The sequence below is a fragment of the Pungitius pungitius genome, chromosome 11, assembly GCF_949316345.1.
Source record: "Pungitius pungitius chromosome 11, fPunPun2.1, whole genome shotgun sequence".
Lineage (NCBI taxonomy): Eukaryota > Metazoa > Chordata > Actinopteri > Perciformes > Gasterosteidae > Pungitius > Pungitius pungitius.
Genome location: NC_084910.1, coordinates 3,738,728 through 3,746,448, shown reverse-complemented (window position 1 = coordinate 3,746,448; position 7,721 = coordinate 3,738,728).

The window sequence follows — 7,721 nt, the reverse complement described above, 5'->3', positions numbered from 1 at the left end:
TGTGAAGCCTAGGTGGTATTGGGTTTGAAGGGGGGGTGTATTTAGCGCTGTCATCCCTGGGTGTGTTAGTGAGGTTGAAGGGGAGGGGGGGGGGTCTTTAGCGCAGTCAACCCTGAGTGTTAGTGGGGCTGAAGAGGGGGGGTATTTAGCTCTGTGAAGCCTGGGTGTTAGTGGGGTTGAAAGGGGTGGGGGGTCTTTATCGCTGCGAAGCGCAAGTGGGCCGGGACCGGGAGTAGATGGATGAGGGGATGAGGTGGGAGACGAAGGAAGGTGTTGTTGCTGGTGTCCATTCACGGCGGAAGAGACGGAAGAATCATAGAAGGAAGTTGCAACAACCCTCTTAGTGACTTTGTTTCAATAAAGCAACAAGTTTAACAACTTGATCATGCCACATCAGGGATAAAGTGAGAAATATGTATATGTTATAGAAATTGCAAATTGGCCGATGTCACCAATACCATAATAAATAATTTCCATAGGTCAATACTACAATTACAGTTATACAAAAAAGCTGTAGTAGTGGTCACCGTAATAGTAGTAGTGTTTGTAGTAACAGTAATAGGATGCTAAATATACCTTGACTTTGACTTTTGACCTTGAAAAACACTAACAATTTGTACCACTTAAATTGTACTTAAAATGGCTCTTATCTATAGAAAGTTGTAAATCAGCTTATTTGATGAAATTGCACTTTCTTGTTCTTTTGAGGATCCCTATAGTTGAAATGCACTCATTGTAAGTTGCTTTGGATAAAAGCGTCAACTAAATGACATGTAATGTAATATACAGTATATTTATACAACACCAGTCAAAGTTTTGGACAAATGTTCCCATTTAATTTGGTGAGAAAGTGTGTCCAAACCTTTGACTGCATATTTATGTCAAGATATATGACTAGGACGCTATTTCGTTATTTTAACCCAAACCATCATGTTTTCCTGAACCCAACCAGGTAGTGAACATAATAAAGTGGTCCAATTTCACAACATTAACCACATGTTCATGTTTTCTCAAGAAAAACTTTCTTTTATAATCATCAGTTAAAAGAGAAGAGAAGAGAAGGAGAAGAAAAACAAGCTCCAACCAATAGAACTTATAACAGCGGAACGCTGTTCTAAACATTCCGTGCACTTCAAATAGAATGTGAACCACGGAATTACTAAAGGAAGCTATGATTAAGATCATTTAGGATCAGCAGTCAACGAAGACACCTGAACTTAAGGACTTAACAAGATGGCATCCCGGCATCCACACCCCCGAGGACTGGAAAGCTTGATCGAGTGTATGGCCAGAGATACAATCTGCGCACAACCTGCCGATGTCCCAAAACATTTGGCGCAGTATGGGTCTGATCTCATCAAGAAAGGAGGAAAAACAAATCCCATTGAAAAAGTCTTTCGATACCAAGAAACTCGCGGTAAGATATTGTTTAAATATATAAAAGATTATGTTTAGGTAATTATTTTTGATGTTTAGAATTGGATAATTTCACAAAGTGAGAAACATTTAAAAAGATGAACCATGGTTTAAAGGTCGTTGTTAAAAATGTAATGCTTATATTGATTGCTCCGATGGTGCTCGGTATCTAAGTACTAACATGTACTTAAGGACTTGTACTTATTGCTAAATCTCATGTACTCATTTTATGTTTCTGAAATGCGTTTTTCTCTTCTCAGATTTGGAATATTTTGCTAGGAATAAGAAAGCACCATTGATTAGGGGTAAAGAACAGAAGCCTGTACCTCTTACCCCTGTTGTTGCCGAGAAGACACAGACAACAACATCCCTAAAGTCAGCACCTAAAGTTCCAACACATCTGCCCACTAAATCCAGAAATAATGTACCTATTGGCACAAGGGGGAAGCCAGAAAATGCTGGCATTGTGTTACCACAACAAAAAAAAGAATGCAGTGTACCAAGGCCAGAAAGACCCAAAGAAGTAACCAAACCAAGCCCAAAGACGAGACCACCACTTTTAATACCAGCCCAAAGTCAAACGAAAGGGAAAGGAACCATTGGAGATGTCAAGAAAACACTGGCACCATGCACACAGAAAACAACACCAATGAAGGCAGCACCTAAAGTTCCAGCAAACGTAAATGTGCCCCCTAAACCCAGAAAGCCTTTACCAACTGGCACAGGGGGGAAGCCCGAAAATGCCAGCAACAGGTCTCCACAAAAACCAAGAGAATCCAGTGTACCAAGGCCTGAAATACCCAAAGGAACAAAACCATGCCCAAAGATAAGACCACCACTTTTAACACCAACAATTCCCAAAAAGTTTGCCCCAAAAAATCCAGCTGTCAATCCCCCTTCAAGACGCCCGACTCTGCGAGAACAAGCAGCAACAGGAACAAGTGTTTTACCACCAATTCCACAGAAGAAAGCCATAGGTAGCCAACAGCGGAAAACAATGACAAAAGAATCTGTACCGATTGCTCAAGTCAAACCAGAGTGGAATGACTGCACAACGCTGGCGGGAAACAAAGGGAGAATGAGGACTCCAGCTACAAAAATCACACCCAACCAGCAATGCCCTCATTGCCCTCATTTGGTGCAAGTTATTCAAATCGTGAGCTTCAGACGCCGCATCTTGCTTCCCTCACCGCAAGCGTAAGGTAGGTATCACAAAAAGTAGTCACATTCTATGGGTTTTGTGTGACACAATATTCACTCTTCATGCTTCATTTTGTAATAAAATGATAGGGTGCGGTTCCCGTCGTAACTCGGACTCGGGCTGAAGTCCTGGACGATGAGTGGAGCCACTTGACGCCGGAGACGGACATCTCTCTCTCCCCCCTTTTATCCCTCTCTCTATCCCCCCCTCTCCCCCCCCCCTTATCTGTCCCCCTTTCTTTCTCCCTTTTTCATGATGTATTTATTATGTATTTATATGGATCGTCGGGTCAATAGCTTCTAAAAAAATATATATAAATATATATATATATATATATATATATATATAAATATATATATAAATATATATAAATATAAAAATATATAAATATATTTAAAAAGATTTAAAAAATACTAATATAATAATAATCTCTCTCTTCTAGGACAAACATTCAGTCCATTCATTCTCTCTCCCCCCTTTTATCCCCCTCTCTATCCCCCTTCTCCCCCCCCCCCTTATCTGTCCCCCTTTCTTTCTCCCTTTTTTATGATGTATTTATTATGTATGTATATGGATCGTTGTGTTAATAGCTTCTAAAAAAAATATATATATAAATATTAAATATAAATAAATGAATAAATATATATATATATAAATATATAAATATAATATATATATATATATATAAATATTATATATATATATATATATATATATAAATAATTAGATATATATTTAAATAGATAAATAAAATAAATAAAAACTCAAGGACAAACATTCAGTCCATTCATGGTAAAACGTCATTAGAAAGCTATGTTTTACGTTTTACCAGTGGGTTTTCCCCTTATTGGGTTTCCCACGTTAAAAAAAAAACTCTTCCGTGAATCGCCACCTTAACGTGGTGGAGGAGTTTGAGTGGCTCAGTGATCCTGTGATCTGTGTTGTCTCTGTGGCTCGATCCCCTTGTCGGGCGGCCCAAGGACAACATGTCTCAGGGGAGAGTCCAGACTAAGAGCGATTCAAAAACACATGTATATACGTTTGTGCAAGCAGTATAAGAGCGCATGGTGGCTGGCTCCCAGGGGTCGCTGGTTTCCTTAGCCAGCGTCCGCAATTTTGTTAGGTTCTTGTGGAGGTTCCTTTATGTTTACTTAACAACACTCCACCATACATGATCAACGCACCCACACTGACATGACTGAAACTACGGATATACTGTACATACCTCCTATTTGCTTGTACCTTAGGTTTTGTTACTTTATTTAAATAAATATATTTTTATATCTGCTTTGCATGCTGTTTTTATCATCTCCTTTGAGCTGGGTCATGACAACATACATACATACATACATACATACAGTATATACATAGATAGGCAGCTATTTACTTCCTGTTTATAATTTCGCTGGTAACCGTGTTATAAAAGCAATAAGGTACTTGAGACAGTACTTTATCTTCAATAATTTAACTGTTCAAGGGTTGTCTAACAACACTCTCGAACTGTTACATTATTGGACGATAAAGTACAGCCTCTCGTACCTTATTGCTTTATTGCTAGATTGGTTTCAACAGACATTTGCTCGTTCTTAATAAATCCAAACTGGGTTTTAACATCCTGACGCTTTAGATTAACTCCAAAAGACGCAGAGCAGGTGATGGCCACAGATATTGTGGGTGTCATTTAGAAGAACTAGTCCATACACACTTGTGGAGGCTATTTCAACCAGCGTGGTCGATAACCTTCATCCGGCTGCCATCCAGTGCACGGGCGTTGAAGTCAGTGTGTGGTGCCACTGATTTATAACCTGACATGCAGGCAGAGTGAGGTCATGCATAGCTAAAAAGTTTACAAAATAATTATTGAAATTTGTATGAGTGGCTGGAATTCGGATTCAGAGCAGGGATGCTTGGCCGTGCAAAATCCAGCGGCGAGTCATTTGTCTCCAGGACTTATTGATTTACATTTTGACAGATAGGAGAAAGAGGCCAGCGGTCGGTGTCTCTGGCAGTGTCATTTCCACTCCCTCTCTTGGATCCATTCGTTGACCAAGAAAGCTTTCAGAGAACTGGAGAGTTGAGGTTTTTCATGGAATATTTAGCCCCTCACAACAGCACCATTTATATTTATTGCAAGGCAGCGGAGCATTTTCTGCAAGACAAACAAGTGAAGTGATGGATAACTTTTCTGCATGCTAAAATGTGTCGATGGTGCTGGTGGCATCACTTTATCATTGGATCAAAAACATTACTGCCTGCAGCCGTTCAGTCTTTAAAAAAAACAAAAACACACACACACACACAATGATTTAAAGACACATGGATGGCTCTTCATATTTAGTCCTCTTTTAGGAACTTTGTGCTCACATGTTTGATAAGTTTAGCCCAAAACTCTTCATGCGAGAGCCTGGCTGAGTGCTGTGGGAATTTCTGGGAGCAAATCAATAGTTGCATTCACCCTGTTGGTTGGGTTGGCTGAGAAGCGCCTTGGCAGGAGGAGATTCCAAAGTTGCAATGTACATGGCCAAGGCATAGTTATGTTCGAGAGCAGACCACCGTGAACCGTATCCACAATGAGGTTGGGTCTGACACACAACAATGGATTTGCGGCGACTGTGTACAATTGCATACTGGCCTCAATGGGAAGGGGCTTAGGGAAGGACGCATATTTGATTTCTTGCCGAGGGTTTTTGATGAAAAGAGCTTCACCACTCTCATATCTGTAGGCTAGCAACAGCAAGCAGCCGTTAAGCTGAGCATGAAAAAACAGAGGAAACCACCGCACTGGCTCCATCCAAAGGTATCCGAAATCCACCTACCCGCACCTGAAAAAGTTCACAAACATGTTACATCTTATTTGCAGCGGTTAAAGTTGGGATTTGTGAGTAGAGGGAACAAGTCTCCTATCACGTTGGGAATGGGGTTTGAAATATGTTAACACTCTGTGGCTGCACATTGTCCAGATCAGGAATGGCTAGTGTTTGTAAACCCAAAATTGCACTTTTTTTTCATATATTAGTACTTTAAAAAGTGCGCAATACACTAATTTTGAATTTGTTTTCGAATGTTGCGCAGCAAATCATACAATTAATCATAATTAAAAATGTCAATTATTGCCCATCACTAGAATTTTTTTTATGGGGTACCAAAAACATTGCCACGTTTTTTACCTTTATTTTTAATTAATGCAAACATTATTTAATTCGAGCAGCCCAGCTGGAAACTCCAGATAATTCACTTACTTATGTACTGTGATTATCCAGAGAAAGCAATGCAATTTTTCAGAGAATAAATACAAATAGTTTTATTCAGAAATGTACAGACAGGTCGGCAAAGGCCACAATGTCACGTCAGAGACATTCTAGTTTCCACTGCTGGACTGTGCCCGGGCGCTCTCTTTGTTCGGAGACATTTGTGTATTGATCCTGCTGCTGTGTGGTGGCCACAGCCATTTAGTGAGGTTAAAGAGAAGGAACCTATATTTGCTTGGCCAGCGTGGTACAATCGTTTGATTAATCTAGCTGATACACATGATATTATTGAGTGTACAGCTTACATTGCCTCAATCCCTGAACTCCTATAAAGTTTGTCTAAATCACCCCATGCCCATTTTTGCAACTCTTTGGTTTTACTTTTTGGTTACTAGTTTTTCTCTGCTGGGATGGATTAGCAACCCGGCACGGGACCTTTTAAAATACAATGTTTTAGTGGCTCTGATTGTTGGGTTTGCAAATTTCAATATGCACTCCTCACATATACCTGAAAAAGGAGACTTCTTTTTTGCAAATACAAAAACTGATCAGGGGTTGGTTTTGAGTAGAAAGAACATTGCGGATGATTTTCAGGTTTTTCGGTGTTATCAGCACAAAAACATAAGTGTTATGTCAGAAAAGAAACTGAATAATCTGAGAAGGTTTAAGGGGAATTCCCCTGCAGACGTTTTTCCAAAATACTATTCTCCCCCCCTTAAATTAATAAGAAAACTGTGGGAACAAGAGAAACCAAAGTAATATGGCTTCTACATTATTGTTTGAAACACAGTTTTCTGTCAATTTTGATTTAGCTCGTCTGGAAATTATCTGGAATTGCTTAGCAATGAACGGCTTAGCCTGGACCAGTGAAGATTCCTGCCGCTGCTTCCTAACTCAATATTGAATATTAAGTATCATTGCCTGCACATAAAGTCCCACTCCGATTACACAGAAAAAGGTTTGTTGGAGCGTATGTTTTTATGTCACAGAGAGGAGCAATTATTGGGTTATAATCATGTTTTCAGTCAAATAAGATTGGAAGGACACAGAATTTGCTGCTCTGTGACAGCATGTTATTGGGTCGAATGATCAGGGCTGAACCTGTACGGTGAGGTATGGACCCCTGACAGCAGTCTTTATTTTCCTCAATGCAAACAAGCAGCTGGTACAGTCACTGGGAACAGTAGTGGTCAGGGAGAGAAGGCGGGGCAGAGTAGTCCGAGACAGGCAGGGACGGAAACTGAGAATCAGTCCAAAAAGAGCGCAGTGCAGGAAGATCTTGCATGAATGCAGAGAATGATCTGGCAGTGAGTGAGTAAGAGAGTGAAATACTGAAGGAGAAGGAGAGTGGGGGGCACAGGTGTGATTGGGCAATTTTACATTTTAAAACAGCAGCGTTGAATTTAAAGTGCTTTGTATTTTATTACCGGTAGATTTTATGATGGGTCAGCGGCGCAAAGCAGGAGGAAGGCTTTCTTATGCTATTGCTTCTTGTACCCCTTCTTGGATTTCAAACTCAACCATCACTGCGATCTCAAATACACACTTTCCCAGTGACTTCATCAAGCACGGTTGTGATACTATCACGTTGACAATGTTGATATGTGGACTAAATATTTTCATGGCAAACTACTGGGACCTGTTTAGTTTCAGCTATAGTCAGTGTCTCCAGGAACATATTTGGCCAGGATGACACACACACACACACATACACACACACACACACACACACACACACAGGGTTACGTGCAGTAAACAGATCAGGACTCACACTGTTACTGCTGGTATGGACCCTCACCCGCTCACTGGCCTTCAAATGGAAAAATCAAAATACTAAACCTCCTGTAATTTGTGAC